General features: G+C 42.2%; 1 protein-coding gene across 1 annotated transcript in view; it reads right to left on the minus strand.

Annotated features, from left to right (window-relative positions):
• LOC145401301 (uncharacterized) overlaps positions 1–18,129 on the minus strand; it is a 459,641-nt gene that overhangs the window by 349,103 nt on the left and 92,409 nt on the right. The window lies entirely within an intron of this gene.

Here is an 18,129-nt window from a genome sequence, read left to right on the forward strand (position 1 = left end):
AGTAATGGTGAAGGTAAGATCTACAAATATGAACATGAGAGCACCAAAGACTGACAACTATGAACAGAGTGCCCAGTGAAACAGGGTACAACTCCATTCACTCATCATTCAACCCTTAGAAATTATTACCACCCCCTCACCGACCACGCACACAATATAAGTAAATAAACAGACAAATAAAAGAAAATGGAGAAAAAGAAAAACAAATGCTCCATAAGATTTGCGGAATGGGGACCAATCCATCGAATGCCAAATAAAAAAAATGCAGTTCAGTTCATGCCATGTGCATTTTCCATAAAAACTCGTAATTCATCCATCTTATCGCCATGTGCATTATCTATATATACTCGTAATTCATCCATTTTTTTCCTTTCTTTCGCTAGTTCTTTTGCTTCCTAAACTTACATAACTCACTTTCCCACACATTCACTTACAATTCCCAGCCATCTTCACGTCCTTTCAACTTCCCTTGCATAACCCTATTGGCCATCCTCATTACATTCATTCTCTCTACGTGACCATACCATGAAAACATCTATTCAATCAACAGACTTCACAACTTCTCATTTTCCACGGACGCCTTTACCTAAAACAGTACAACCCACAACACAGGCCCGAATAAGAAGCAGTATTCTATTTCGCAACACTTTTTCTTTAGCAATTTATTCAGCACATCACACCTTACCAGCCTCTTGTATATTAATGATGCAAAGTAGGTCAATATTACAACGGAATAAATAAAACGCAAGCACTGTTACGGTATTATATGAGAAGTAAATCGCTTAGGAGGAAGTGCTACAAGAATACCACCACTAACCTCATATACTTCTTATACAATACACCTTTTCCCTGCCTGTGCAAACCGAGGCCCAGCAACAAAGGCACTCTGGGAAATAATGGTAAAACAGGGGGAAAAAAGTTAATACAAGAGGGTCGGCCACAGTTTCCGGCAATAGAGTGGTAAGTAGAGACGGACGCTGTTTCAAGGCTACACGGAATTGTGCAAGGGACAGGCATACCTACACACACACACACACACACACACACACACACACACACACACACACACACACAAATCCGGGCAGAGAGATACTAATACAAGCACAGGAAACGAGCACACACACATCAACAGAAGCACACGCACGCATTACGGAAGCACACACACACTTATAGTACAGGTACGCACACATGACAGTCGAAGTCCATGTACACACCAACACAAACACGGGCACACCTATAGTGAATGCATGTGTAAATACCAGTAAAAGTACATGCACACAATAACAGGAGAAACATGCACATAGCAGCCCGTGCAAGCACACACACACACACACACACACACACACACACACACACACACACACACACACACCTATACAGAAGCATACACAAACACTGTTGCTGTTGTTGTTATTGCCCTAGACGCATCTAGACGTGAACCCGGTGGACTGCAGTCTGAAACTGCTGGAAAAGAACGGCTTCATGGAGTGCACCATAATTATATCTGGATGTTCCTCAGTTCCCTCCCTGTCCTCCGAAAGCAATATAAAGGACTGCAGAGAGAAGCTGCCCTTACTTGTGCTCCACCAACCTCCTTTTCAGGGGATACGAAGGGAACTGAGGGATGCTTGTTCAACTGGGCAGCGGAGTTGCCTTTATGTATTATTGCTACCAAGTTATGGCGTCCTTCCTCTTCAGCACCATGCATATACCAATAAAGGCACAATAACAAACACTAAAACATGCACGGGTACACACCACGTGACCTAAATCAAAAGAATTTCAGGGAACTGTTTGATGATACCAGTATTACCGAGGAAGTTTACATCGCTCTTGCAGAGGGTGCACACTCCACAGACGTGGTACATCACAAATGCACACCACAAGAAAACACGTGTACAGACGATGGGTAGCAGCAGTGTGTGAGGGTGCGTGGCGGCATCAACCATCAGCGCGTGGGTGGACCAATGGACCTTGCCAACCTGTGTCCTTGTCCATGTTCATGAACGATTAAGCCCTTCAGTCATATGAGGTAGCCTATTTTATTGGTTTATTCTTGCTACTTCAAGATGACCGTAGTTGCTTAGGGAAGACTTCGATTTTTTGGCGTTAGATATAGCCTTAATCAACTCCCTCGGTAATACAGTTGAAAAAAAACAAAAAAAAGTTTAGTGGTTGCAAGAACTGAATGAAAAATGCGTCTTCGGACTTCAAGGAGTCGAACACACACACACACACACACACACACACACACACACACACACACACCGGAAGCATAAGAGTACACCTATTCAGTCACATGAATCTTCACATAAAAATCAGTTCATCCATCCACACATACATACATTCATACATACATACATAAAAACAAACCAACAAACATACTTACATACACATATACGTACATACACACACATAATATCTTGCATACATACATATACACATTCAAAGCTATGGACAAATGTTCGCATAATTCCACATCGCTTCACACCTAAGGCACGTCCACCGCTCTCCTCACTGACGCATTTTATGAAACAGCATCATCTATGGCCAGAAGAACATTCCAGGCCTCTCTCAGCTTCGGAATATCAGCCAGCAGAGGAAACTGAAACGCATTAGTGAAATTAAGCAAACTCTTGTCCCTATTATTTACATGACAAAAAGATGCATCCGGACACTATGAGCGTCTTAAAATATGACATAACGAACCCGGTATGTGAAACTTCTGAATTCGAAACTACTAAACATTTATGATGTTCTGGGTTTTTAGCAGCATAAGGATGGGTTCCATGCACTATAACGCAATTATTCTGAGTTGCACCACCCAACTAGATATCAACCAAGCTGAGATTAAAAGTCACAGTGCTCATTTAAAATTTCATTGTGCCTCCTTTTTTTATTTTTAACCAAATATACATGAAAATATACAGAATATGCATGCACAAAAGTGCAGACTAGAGACTCTTATGGTAGTTGGGATACTTTAAAGTCATTACTGAAATTCACTGACGCTGCATAGATTATCTCATAAACTTATCACTGAACACCGACACACTACGAACATGCTTTGTAGACCACACAATCTTAGCGATTACTAAGTAAATTCGTGATGTGATAGTGGCATTAGGCCCAGCCGCTGCCGTACTACTGGAGTCCTGAAACAGGAGAACGAGTTTAGTTTATATCTAGGGTTAAGTGAAATGTATGGTAAACAGCAGTAAGTTAATAAAGAGAAGCACATTTCCCTAATATCAGACGTGCAGTACGTATTTTTCCAGCGACAAGTACTATCACTAACAAAATTCCTGTCCGCTCTCCTGCATTTCACTCCAAAAACTTTGAAAATTACTCTCGAGTGAAGACAGACTGATATGTGTCAGTCGCTGCAGATTCACCAGATAACTGATTTCCAGTGCATGGAGACAAAGTCTGTGAGACATCAGAACTTTGGCTGCCGACAGTACATTACAAACAGCGTGATGCACATGTCACACAGACGATGATGGTGGTGGTGTGGTAAAGGGCAGTATAGCAGAGTCAGCGAGGCAATCCCGCCTGACCACCACTACTGAGCCACACATTATTATTTCCACACCAGCCCGGTTGTTGCAAATACACCACATCACACCACACTCCCCCACCTACACCACTGCGCCCACCCTCCCACAGTATCACTAGTCACCCTAACTTCACATAAAACGTATGAACAAAAACTGATGGAGAAAAAGAGAACCTAAGGATGGAAAAGTACATTATCTAACCTTGTGCATGTGATTTCTATAGTCAAACCATGTACACACATACCTATACACAAACACATGAGTAAATGTGTAAACACAAACACACACACGCAAGCACGCACGCGAGAGAGAGAGAGAGAGAGAGAGAGAGAGAGAGAGTAGATAGCTTAACCACCGTATGATGCGCTGCTAAAACCATGAACCATGCATGAGCAGCACCCGTTTAATGGTGATAAATTAGGAGTACCGTATAAGATTGCCTAATTATAGAGGAAACTAAACGGAGCGAAGATCAGAGTCCCTCACACTCCCATCACACAGCACAGAATTAACTGGAGATATAACAGAAGCACATATTATACCAGCAGCAGCACATACGATACAGCAGCACGTAAAATACAATAGCACACAATATATCACAACATACGATACTACAGCAAATAAGCCACATTGTATTCCACAGCACAAAAGACAAATATCACACATGATATAGGCCTACCAACACAAGCAATTCCAGTATACATAACACACACTATTACACCAGCATATAAGAAAAACCAGCGTAATGACAAGCTAGGACACAAGGTAAACTAGCACATGACGCACCATCACCAGACACACCAGCACACAGTGATACACCAGCACTCATAGAACTCATTAATTGACCGGCACATAAAATACCTAAGCAAATAGAGATACATCAAGGTTCACAGACTACATTAATACACCAGCACATAAAAACACCTACACTCACGATACACCAACAAATGACACACCACAGGCACTCAGAAATTTCCAGCGGTATCGTGACATAACAAGACAGAGGGGGAGAGGGAGGGAACGGGGAGGGAGGGAAGGGGTGAGGGGGTAAGGGAGTACGGAAGGGAGAGACGGAGAGAGTGCCAGGGAGGGAGCGTGTGGGAGGGGGGGGGTGAGTCTACCCCCACTCAGAAGGAAGACCCGGGCCCCGCGTGACTCCGGGGTCAGGGGTCAAGGTCACTACATACCTCCTCCCGCCCCCGTAGTGTCTGGAGGGGTATGGGAAAGTCTGGAGGGAGAACACTTGACCCCTTCACCCCGTGCATCCGGTAACGTCCTGTCTTATAACGTACTTTCTTTTTCCTGTTTCCAGATAATTTAATTCGATTTCGGAAATCCCTCTAGTATTGAATGGTTTGATGGAGGTTGCTTCCAATAACGCCGAATCAAACAGCCTCGCCTAAGTTGAATAAATCATCTGGAAACAGCGAGAATAAACTAAGAAGGCGTTATTCCTGTCATCGGTTTAAAATAGGAGACTTGGAGATGACAAAATACTGCAAGGAAGGAAAAAGAAAGGATGTGAGAAGTACAATAAAACAAACAGACAGACAGACAGACAGACACACATGTAGACTGATGGATAGATAGATAAGAAGATAGACAGACAGACAGACAGACAGACAGACAGACAGATAGATAGATAGGAAAGGAGAAAGACAATTAATAACTAAATATTCTGAATTTAAATTAAGATTACCCAAGACACTCTCAGTGAAAAGCCTTTCACTTCCCCCTCCCCCATTGAGACACAAGCCGCAGCCAGCCAGAATGAACTAGTGATATGAGAGAGAGAGAGAGAGAGAGAGAGAGAGAGAGAGAGAGAGAAATTGCTAAAACTGGATAACATACCAGGTATACTTGTACAACATACTCAATGGAGCGTACCTGTACCTGTCTGCATGTGTGTACGTGTGTTGTGTGTGTGTATGCACGCAAGCGGGCGTATGTAAGTGCATGAATGTTCTTGTCTTTATGTGCATTTGTGTCGCAGGCTATGTATTGAACTTGTATGTATGAATGTGTACATGTATGCATACATGTGTGCATGTAGATACATGGATGCATGTGCCGCGCGCGTGCGTGCGTGCGTGCGTGCGTGCGTGCATATGTGTGTGTGTGTGTGTGTGTGTGTGTGTGTGTGTGTGTGTGTGTGTGTGTGTGTGTGTGTGTGTGTGTGTGTGTGTATGTGTGTGTGTGTGTGTGTGTGGTGGGCGGGCCTGGACAGGATGGGCGGTGACCACCTAATTTTCTCAATAATAAAATCGGCCAACTCACAAAAATACCTGTACTCCCTCCCTCCCGCCCAAACACACACACACACACACACACACACACACACACACACACACACACACACACACACACACACACACACACACACACACACATTTCGCACTTTCTCTCCGATACATGCACAAACGCACTTCGTACACGAAATGCCGTCCTTCACACACACACACACACACACACACACACACACACACAGATATACTGATTTTATCATATTTTAGTATAGTGTATATGTGCACCTCTGTCGCATTCAACACTTACACATTTATATAACAAACGATCCTTTTTTCCTGGGAAGAGCAACTTGTTTTTGCAGGCTTCCAACATTTTTTAATGTTTTGAATAAGGAAAAAAAATAAAGGGTGGAGGCACACAATAAGGACATACATACACATACACACAAACAAACACAAAGTGTAAATTCGCGACAAACGTACACGCTGTCAGCGTCCCGCCCACATCTGCTTTTACCAAGCTTTGTCGCAATAGTTTACTACACACACACACACACACACACACACACACACACACACACACACACACACACACACACACACACACACACAACAACTCCACTCCACTTTATCTATCTCACACACACATACATACACACACACATGAACTCCACTCTACTTTATCTATCTATCTATCTACCTCCCTATTTATGAATCTAAACAGTTGGTCTATCTCCTAATCTATCTTTTTATCTACAACTCAGTCTATTTACAAACGTATACCTTTGCAAGCATTAACATAAACACAAATCCAGAGTCAAGTCACAAAGCACACTAACCAAACTGTTTTTGTACACATTTGTATCACAAGTTACACAACACCTTGAAGTACCGTTTAGCAGTTAATTAGTGTTCTTATTACTGTGTATTTGTTCCCCGTAGCAGGTCAGTCACCCTTGGACTCTAGGAAGTGTTGGCCAGAGAGACATACATGGGTCCTTCAATTGCCACCTGTCTGCCCGTCTGTCCCTTCACTCATTTACTGCACGCACACGTTATTACACCCAGCCACTTACCCACTACTGCATCTAAGCAACCATCCATCTAATACTCACCGATTCATTCATCTACTCACTTAACAACACTACTCTCTATCAGAGACAGATTTAGACAAGATGAGGCCCTGAGCTATGAAAAGCTGTGGAGAGCCCTACTGGCAATATTAACTGGGGTTAAGGCTGTGTAACAACTGAACTTGGCATATATGCCGTCAAGATGCATATCAAATCTGTGCTGAGTGGGTTAACTAGGGTCAATCGTTACTTGAAACATATATTATAATGAAGCTGTAATGAAACTAACAAAAAGTCAGACATTGAGAGGTCCCTTCAGCCTGTGAGGCCCCTGCTGTAGCTTGTTTAGCTTATGCCTAAATCCGGGCCTGCTCTCTGTTCTTTACGTCATTCACCCACTCACTGACCTAAGCAACTGTCCATCTAGTACTTATCGATCCATTCACCTACTCACCTAGCTAAGCAATTACCGTATAAACCGGTACCTACCTATCTATCCAACACTCGTTCATCTACTCATCCATCTACCGAACTAAGTAACTACTATTCATCAGTTCATTCATTTATTCACCTAACTAATCAACTGCCATTCATCTATCCATTCATCCACTCACTCAACTTTGCAACTCTCTACCCACTCTTCAGCAGTTAATTCATTCACTCATGTAACAAAGCGACTACATCCACTCTTCATCTCTGTATTCATCTACTCACCCCAGTCAGCAAATATCTATCCAATATTCATAAATTTATTCATTCAACTACCTTACTAATAATCTATCTATCATTCGTATATTCATTCACTTATTCATTCCCTTATGTATCACTCCCTTCATCTGTCTCACATTTTTAAAAGTGAAATAACTTAAAATTTGATCATACAGTAGATTCATTTACTGCCACGCTAAACATGCTCATTCATCTATTCATTCATTATACATCTGGCATTCAGCCATCCATTCTCTCCATCATTCATCCACCTTTTTCCTCCTTCCCTCCATCCATCCCTCACCAATCCATTCATCCTTTACTTATCCTAATTATATTCAAGTAAGGATTTGCTAAGTCTCTCTCTCTGTCTGTCTCTCTCTCTCTCAATCTTCCTCATTCTTTCCTACGGTCCTTCTTTGTACTTTCTCTACTTTCCTTCCTCTATCCCTTGCGTCCCTCACCCCTTTCTCCGTCTCTTCTTCCTTTAACTTTCACCCTCTTCTCTCCCCATCCTCCCAACTCCTCTCCCCTCCGTATGACGTCTTTCATCTTCTCTTCTCCTTCTCCCCTCTCAACTCTCATCCTTATCTCCACTGCCCTCTTTACCCCTCTCTTTCCCCTCCTCTCTACTTTCCTCCTCTGCCGTTTTTTCCCTCCTCTTCTCTTTCCTCTCTTCCACCCACTCTACTTTTCTACCTCTACCTCATCTGTGGGATAGAGGAGACACAAGGACGTACGACAAGGAGGGAGATAAAAGATACGAAAATAGAAGAGGTACAAGGAGAGATTACAAACAGCAGATGGTAAACACGATACGGGATACAGAAAGGAAAAGAAAGGTCAAAGGGAATATTTGCGGAAAGCACGAAAAACGGGCATGATACAGAAGACAAGGAACACACACACACACACACACACACACACACACACACACACACACACACACACACACACACACACACCGGATTATGCTGTGTACCAAAACAATCGACAGGGCATTACGAGCCTAACTCAGAACTCAGTCCTGTACAAAACACACACACACACACACACAAACACACACACACATTTCTTACCTGGCTATCATCTTCCAACAGGAATTATCATTTTATCCTTAATCATTCCATTCCCACCGACATCCCCTCCTCTCTCCTTCACCTTTGCTCACCTCTCTCTCTCTCTCTCTCTCTCTCTCTCTCTCTCTCTCTCTCTCTCTCTCTCTCTCTCTCTCTCTCTCTCTTTCTCCACCACTACTTATCATTACCACCATCACCACCACTACACACACCACAAACACATGCACCATTACAGCCGCCGCCACCACCACAAACAACCCACACCACAATATCACCACCACAAACACCTCCCAACCTATCACCACCTCAACAATCATAATTATAAAACAATAAACCAACATTATATATTTCACTTTATAATAATCGAATCTGTGGATCAATTTGTCTGTATATAATAATTGTCCTTTATATTGCCAGTTTGTCTATTTTGAGTGGTTACAAAATATGAAGAAAAAATGCACGGAAAGTTTTGATAAAAACTGCAGTGCTTCCTTCCATCTTATTCCCCTTTCCCGTATGTGCAGTTGGGAACAAAAGTTCGCCTACAATTCCACTGCGTCTTCGTACTTGGGGGATGTCCGTCACTTTCATCCTCGACGCATCATACTCGTAGCAAAGAAAATCACCTCTTAGTAAAGGAACATAACACGTCTCTCATTGCTTTGAAATCTTAGCCACCAAAATAAAATAAGAAATTGGAGGGGAAATATTAGGAGAACTTCTGTCTGCAACTGTACATCACAACGGTGTCCTTGCACCTCGTTCATGGTCTATCTCCTCTCCTCCTTTTCCATGTAACTGCTGGGCGCCCATTTACTTTTTCTATTGGTGTCTATAAAATTCACTTGGTTCTAATTTCATCAAAATCCACTTTCTTGCATAGTCTACGGCTGGAGGATACTCCTCGATTATATCATTTTTTCTAGTTCCATTGTATTCTCTTTTTCAAAAAACCCGCACATAACTAAACTCCGTGCCCTCAATCCATCCCAGTGCATGTTCCCAAATAAACACTGCACTGATGGGGTTTAATGAATGAGAGGTTAAGCAATCAACTTAACCAGGGTTCAGTCCCAACCTCAGGTTCCCCTAAAGACGTACTATCACGATCAAACGTTCGCCGACGCTTTCCTGTCGGCTGTGGCGAAGGAGGGTATTGCATGATATACTTTTATGCAATAGCATCGTGAAGCACACGACAAAAGAGTACGAGAAAGACATACTCTTTGAGGTCCGAGGAATGATTAGAAATATTACAATGCTGGCTAAGGACTATCGATGAACTTCTGTTCCTGAAAGTACATAGGCCTATACAGACTCTTCCTCTGCCAACCACCGCCACTCCAATAGCACACGTTTTCACATTCACTTTTCACATAATACATCGAAAGCCCTCCTGATCTAAGCCCATGTGGGCGCGTTGCAACTCCAGTGACAGAAGTGGTGTTCTACGGCTCGGCGAATCTTCTGTAAATACGGCTTGGACTTATTTAGCAAAGATGCCATCCCGTGAAGACCAGATCAGCAAGCCATCCACCTCAAAAATACATATCCGTCATACATACCTCCACATCACCGCACTTCCCCGTCTTGTCCATCCATTAAGTTCACATGTAACGGTGCCTCTTGTCCTCCAGCTCCTCCCATTCCTCCCAGTCACCGCACTACCCTATATTCAGCCATTTCTATGTTCGCCACACGTGCCTACAAACTTACAACTACACATTATTCTTACCACTAATATTACAACTATTGCACACATTATTCTTACCACTAATATTACGGATACTAATCCATGTATCGCTGCTAGCATCACTGCTACCTCCATCAAAACAAGTACGCTCACCACTATAATTCATCGTTTTTTAATTTGACGACCACCTCAAACCATTTCAGCCCAACTGATGGTCATGTATAGTCAGATTGGAAGGTCGATTTAACTAGTAACCAAGTAGACTTATTCCTGCCTCATAACCAAGGCTCATCGCATTCCATGCAACCAAGACTTAGTATTCATGTTACTGGAGTGGCCTCGATCCATCAGGTGAAAGCAAAACGACTATAATACCTACATGTCTACGAGCGCCACGATGACTACCAATACTGTATACAGCAACAACTACTACTGCAACAGCAACAACATCAATAACTACTATTATTCCTTGTACTAAAGTATACTGTTACTGCTATGACTCCCACTATTACCACTATCAGCACCAAATGACAACAGCCACCATTCCACCTCACCACCATCAGCATCCCATCCCTGAGTAAGACAATGACCTGCTTCCTATTCCCAGTATGCACGGGACGGCGTTACAGTCCCGTTGCTGTGCTTGTTAGCACTAGTGACACTACCACCTCTGCCACACACACACACACACACAGAATTTACAATTTAATGCCGTGGAGACACCAAGCCCCATACATTTCACAACAATGTCTGAAGCACGTGACGAAGAGACAGCGTGTGTGTCTGTAACTCATATACTCTTGATGACTCAATAACGTGTTGTACAGAATGATCACATCTGATAATCAAAGGCGTTTCGCACTTTCAGTTTCAAGAATATGGCTATAACTCCACACTTGAAGGTGCCAATGTCAGTTATGCTTATATTAATCAATACCACACATCCCGATAAGTAAGTTTCGAGATAATGAAGAACCCACCCCCCCTCCAATACACACACATCTGTATATCTATACCTATCTACCTAATTATCTATCTACCTATCTATCTATGTATATGTAACTGGTCAAGGTCCAAAATACGAGTATCATAAGGCGCCGACACAGAAGGAAATAACCTCCCTCACCAAACAAGTACCAGAGAGGTAGTTAAGATGGGCGTCTGAATAATCACAATGGTTTTTGTTTCCTGAAAATAGTTAGTATATCTGGCTGCTAAGTGCATCTCTCATTCATTCTGTAATAGTTTTCAAAGCTCGTCCTTATAGTATCTATATTTCAGTACAACACAGAGAAATGTCTCATATTTATTTACAGGTTCAAAGACCTGGGGGATGGCTTTTTGAAATGGACGGATCAGTATAATTTTTCCTAGCTTTTTTCTGAAAGTTTTCTCTGGTCTTTCACTGCCAGATATGATTATGACGTTGAGTGACATCGTCTAGGGGTAACAAGAATTTTACTAACATAATACTTATCGTAATGAAGAGGTAAATGTGCTCGGATACACTTTCCGCCAAGTAAAAGGTCATACTGACGAGTACAGCATTACACAACTGTCTATATGCAGCCAGACACCATACTACCAGAGGGGTGGGCACCAACAAATCGCCTCCACGCCGCTCTGTTCGCCATCATGCAACTTTCCCTCTCTCTCACACCAGCTTACTCACACACCGCTCCATTCTGTCTCTCCACCTCATCCTCGATCTCCCCCTCCCCCTCTCTCCCTTCATTTCATTGACAAACACAGAAAAGAAGGGGAGAAGACCGAGGGTGAGTTGGAGGGATGAAGTAATAAGATGTATGAGAGAATTACGACTTACTTACGCTTAGGTAAATTAAGGGTCATAGCACAAGCTGATACGAAAATAATATCTGTCTCCGATTTCTAATATTTGTGAGCGACCTTCTTCAAAATTCGACTTTATTGCCCTAAGTAACAGAGGTGATATTAAATTTTCTGGCCATGGTGGGTTTCCCTGATTTCACACTTACTGTCTGGCTTTTCCTGGAATAACATAAAATACAATAAATATTAACACAGCTGCATCACAAGTTTAATTATTTATTTATTTATCTGCCGGCATAAAGTACAAAGTTCGAGTCGTTAAGCAAGGCAGTTCTAAGTATGTGAGGCAATGGTGAACAGCTGCACGGAAATAAAATATAAATTAGTGATATGTACAGAATGTTAGCAAATTGGGTTAATGAGCGTAACAGGCAAACTTAAAAGTGCATGAAACATTGTCATACTGAAATTATTTAAAAGGTTAAATACGAAAAACATGAAGAAAAAGGGAATTGTTCGTAATTACCTCATGTCTGGATTGGCCCGCATGACGGTAGTTTGCGGCCAAAGGGTTCAGGAGTCAGGACACACACACACACACACACACACACACACACACACACACACACACACACACACACACACACACACACACACACACACACTGATATATGAGTATGAGTGATGTTACAGTGGTGATGAAAGTACTTGCATTGTGGAGCTGATGTGTTGGTAATGACTGTGATGATGTTAGTGGTGTTAGAAATGATGATGGCAGTGATTTTAGTCGGGGTGATGATGGCAGATGTGAAAATCGATGCGGCGGTGGTGGTGATAGCAGCAGAAACGTTGATTTTAACATCATAGTGTGCCTTTTCTAACCTGACAAAGATCTCTAACCTCTTTCAGTTAAGTTGGTGGCCAAGTGTAGTCAGACAGGACGGTCGATCTGACTAGTAACCAAGGACTCATTCCTAAATCATAACCAATGCTCGCTTGAAATGCATGCAACAACGACTTCGTATTCATGGTGAAAGGGTGACTCGATATTCTTATGTATAGACAGAGAATATAGGAGGGCGGCGGTGATGGCGTGATGTCAGCAGTAGTGGTGGTGATATATTTATGATAGTATTTATGATTTTGGTGGTAGTATATCATATGCCGGGTATAATGGTGGAGGTAATGACAAACGATGCAACGGTGTTAATAAAGTAGTGAGAGTGCTAGATATATCAGTAGCCATGGTGAAACAGAACAGTAGAGTGATAATACTGACTGAAAGAAGGCCGTAGTTAAAATGATGGTGGCAATGGTGTTAATAAAATGGTGATGGTGGCATTAATATATGGACTAGTGGTGTCAGTGGGGCAGGAATGGTGACACGATAATGGTGGTGGTTATAACGGTGATGGCAATGGTGTTAATAAGGGAGTGATGGTGTGAGTTATATATATCAGGCGCAGTGGTATTTAAAGAGTAGCCTTGGTGACACTGGACTGTGGTGGTGGCTGTGGTGGTGGCTGTGGTGGAGGGTGGACTTACGAGTTTTTGTTGTTGTGGTGAAGGCTGAGAGGGAGGGTGGGTGGGAGGTGGTGGTGTGAAGGCTGGGTGCTCATTTGGCTATCACATCAAAGTCACCAGTACTGCACCATTACTCTCACCTCTAATTCACCTCTACCCTCACCTCACCTCTACATCATCACTACCCTCACATCACTTCACCTCATCTCACCTCACATCACCTCTAATTCACTTCTACAGCAACACTACCCTCACATCATATCGCCTCTACATCACCACTACCCTCACCTCACATCACCTCTACATCACCACTACCCTCACTTCACTTCAGCATCACCACTACCCTCTATTCACTTCAACATTTTTCAACATCACCATCATCTCATCATCGCCTCACATCTAACTACTTCTCCAACATCACAGTCTCATCAAAACCACCTCTGCCTCACTTCTAACCTTTTATACTTAACTACAACGCCACTTATTTCACCACTTATTGTATCGGGGAACTTTGATTTCTATGGCAGACACTTTTGGAATGCTGCCTCCCCCCCCCAAAAAAAAAGGTGACAATAACATAAATCCGAGTCACTACCTCACCTCTACTTCACCTCTAACCTCACCTTGACTCACTCTTCTTCACCTGTACTGTACCTAGCGACAACCTCTCCTCTTCACTTACTGTTACTGAACGATTTTACTCTAGAAAGGCCAACAGGAGCGATGGGGATTAATGAAAACAAAATCAATCCCCCCAACCCACTTCCAAAAGTCTCTCCTAAGCTAAATAAAATCGTCTGAAGGTAGCAAGAGAATATGTAAAAGAGGTGAAGGGGATTTAAAATAAGGCGCCTCTACGCCCACTTCACCTCAAACGCACCTCTCTTTCACACAACCTCACCATTCCGCATATCCTGGATCAACCTCACCTTTTCATCATTATTTGCCGTCTTCACAACTTACTGCTCTCATCATATCCTTATTTCTAGCTTACGTCATTAGTCAGTCTCTCTCTCTCTCTCTCTCTCTCTCTCTCTCACACACACACACACACACACACACACACACACACACACACATACAGAAGAAGAAAGAGGAATAAAAGTAAGCAACATTTATCACACCAATATTAACAGCTTCCTATTATCCTACATGCGCACAACATAGATGAAAAAAATAACTCTGAACTAAATATGGGCCAAGTGACTGACAGACGCTTGAGAGAGACCCTGAGGATGTGACGGAGCCTAATAAGAGTATGGTAAGAAAAATAAACAAAAAATAAAAATATATTCAAGGTTACCGGGGTCCATCAGAAACTTCACCATATTCTGCACCGTATATTCGTGGTGGAAGGTCTGATTACGAACACGGAAGGAACCATACACACATTATGCCAACTATTCCCATTTTTCTTTTTTATTTCACGTACCATTTCTATATTTTTTGGAGCCAGCTTTGTACCACTATAGTTCGTTCACTTTAACTTGGCCCAGATTTTCGTTCTTATGCTGCCTATTTCATGTGGCTCAGTGACAGAAAAAGAAAATACGGTGGCTCTGCATCCTTTAGTTTCATACTGGGACTCTACATCCTTTCTGCAGCAACTCTTCGTGACTAGCATCATATTCTGGTGTTAATCTGTTGTTAAAACTCAGCATTTAAGATGGAAAGATGGCAATTTTAGGTCAAGGTAAAATGAAGAGAGTATAGTCAGTGTGATTATGCCCATGGGTAATGGTAGGTAGATGACTGTGAACACGGGATTATTATACACATAAACTGATTAATACCTAATATCAATTCGATTAGGTAAGCTCTAACAAATTTTTTTTTCTGTGGGCAGGGAATTGGCCAGGTAAAGTATATAATTACAGAGCACTCAATTTAGGATAATGTATACTGTACTTGTATACCTCCCCATGCATGAATATCAACTAAAAAACACTGAAATGTCAAAACAGCTAACACTGAAGTTTTGCGTGACTGCATTTTAAGACAGCATATTAATCATCACATCTGTTTTGTATTACTGTCAAAGAGAAATAGTTAATAACAGTCTCAACTCTTTGTGTACCACTGTCAAAACTCAAATATCTAGTGGTACATGTGCACATCTTTGGTGCTCCTGTAGTAGGCCTTATTTTTGTTTGCTCACACTTCGTTACGCGTCTTCCTCCCCAAATCATTCTGCCTACATGTCTCAATATCCACTTGTAATTACTCATGCAATGTCTGGCAGTATTACGAAGCTACAAGTAACATACAGCAAAATATAGTCGCGTATATGCAAACAAAAAATTGCTATGGAAGAAGTGTTATGAGGTATCCTACGCCAAGGAGGACACAGCTCTTACCTATTATTAACTTTTCGGCATTTACATATAGAAAAAATCAGCAGGAAATTCAATCACAGACTTTAAAATTAAAATACGGGAGTAAAGCTACACGTTAAAAAAATGTATGTGCCAAACCTAACTGTAGGAATTTCAATCGCATATTCTGAAATAACGAGAAGAAAGGGCTAAAGGCAGGAAAATAAATGTGTATCAGACAGAAGCAAGTACGAGGCAATACGGAACATATTACACACCCAGAAGAAATTACTTTCGAGAAAAAAGCCATGAAAATAACAGAACACACTATTTAACTGAACCTAGTAATTATGACACAATACGGAAATTACGCACGGAACAAAAACCTGAAAAAATAAAAAGAAAATAACAGCGTATTTAATCTACGCCAATATGAGACGACAATAGAGGAGACCTTTACACAAGAACACATAATTTATTAAACCTTCAAACAAAAGTATGATTAATTCCATGTCATAACTGTGACTTGTTCTCGCGGAGGGGAATGAGGGGTGCACAATTTTCCTATACCTTGTGTTCAGGGGCGCACCCAAAAACTGAGGAGGGGAAGTTTTCAAAATACTGACAAGTCTTTGTGAGCGAAGCAAACCCATACAGTTGTGGGGTCCCGGCGGAGGGGTACTGTATGCCCCCTAAGATTTTTTTTTTTTGAAATCTAACCAATAATTGATTAATAGATAACTGCCCTAAAATAATTCAATCAGTGGCAACTGTGGTAGTGCGGTTGCCAACTAAACACGTAAATCGACCATTTGCCACAAGGTGAAACGGCACCAAGATCTTAGTAAATATTCACTGGAAAAATAGAAAAGGGTAAATTTCAATATCTGACACTGGATGGCAGTGTTGAATTACATTCAGATGATTCAGGTGTATAAAAGTTATCATGGCGTGGAGTGAAGTCTGACTGTCGGAACAGGCCTGGTCACACTGCACCTTGCAGTAACTGGAGGAATCAGATCGAGGGGGGTTTCCGGGCAACCAGGAAACCCCCATGGGTGCGCCCCTGCTTGTGTTCTCCTTGGAAATTCAGATCTTAGTTACGAGAAAAAAATATCGTAAGTTGTTTGTGGAAAGGACGTGGAAAGGAGTGTGCATTAACTTTCCATGCCCCTTGTCCTTGCAGAAAAACAAATCTTAGTTGGGAGAATCGTTACAGGAGGGAGGAGGAAAGGAGAGCACATAATCTTCTCGTGTCTCTTATACTTCCTGCCAAAACAAATTCTACTTACGTCAGGGAACTGATCATTAAGTTTATTTACGAATCCGGTCACAAGTTCATGCGCCTCTCATGTTCATATTAGCCATTTGTATTGCAGCCAACTCAACCAGCAGGATTATATCTTTTTGTTACCTGGCACGTGAGACGCAGAGTATGTGCTTCCATTTATCTTTTGTTGTTCTCCTTCGATAATCTTTGAATAAACCATCGCCACGCCAATATCAGGAACAAACAACGTTCATTTGCACAGCGTATGTTACCCCGCATTGCCCTACCACCCATTACCATTTCTGCTCGTCCCACCCACCCCTTTTCCACCCACCACATCCCTTTTTTGACCCCCTCACCCCATCTCCAATTTTTAATAGAAGTCTATTCCCAGTACCAACGCCGCCCCACATACCGTACAATGCCCATCATTACAAGGTGTCTTCATTCCGCCCTGCCCCACCAGCATCTTGCTTCATCCCCTCCATTCCATTCCCTCTTTCTCACACACTCATCCACCATATTTCTCCACCTTCTCCTTGGCCTACCTCACCTCCTCCCTCCTTCAAATTCGCTCAGATATACCTTTCTCACCACTCTGTTGTTATCCATTTTCTCCACATGACCATACCATCTCAGTGCACTAACTTCGATTCTGGTGTCCACCGACTTCCTCACTCCACATCTTTCACGAATCACATTAATTCGTATTCTATCCACCCTCTGTACTCCACATACACTCCTCGGCAGTCCCACCTTCACTGTTCTCACTCTTGACTTTTCATTTTCATGCCACACCATAGTCTCACATCCATATGTCAAAGTTGCACTAACACTCCTTCATGTAAGCCTTGTGCAGCTGCAACACTC

This window comes from Coenobita brevimanus, chromosome 6 (genome assembly GCF_032717465.1).
Source record: "Coenobita brevimanus isolate Jiangsu-jjx chromosome 6, ASM3271746v2, whole genome shotgun sequence".
NCBI lineage: Eukaryota > Metazoa > Arthropoda > Malacostraca > Decapoda > Coenobitidae > Coenobita > Coenobita brevimanus.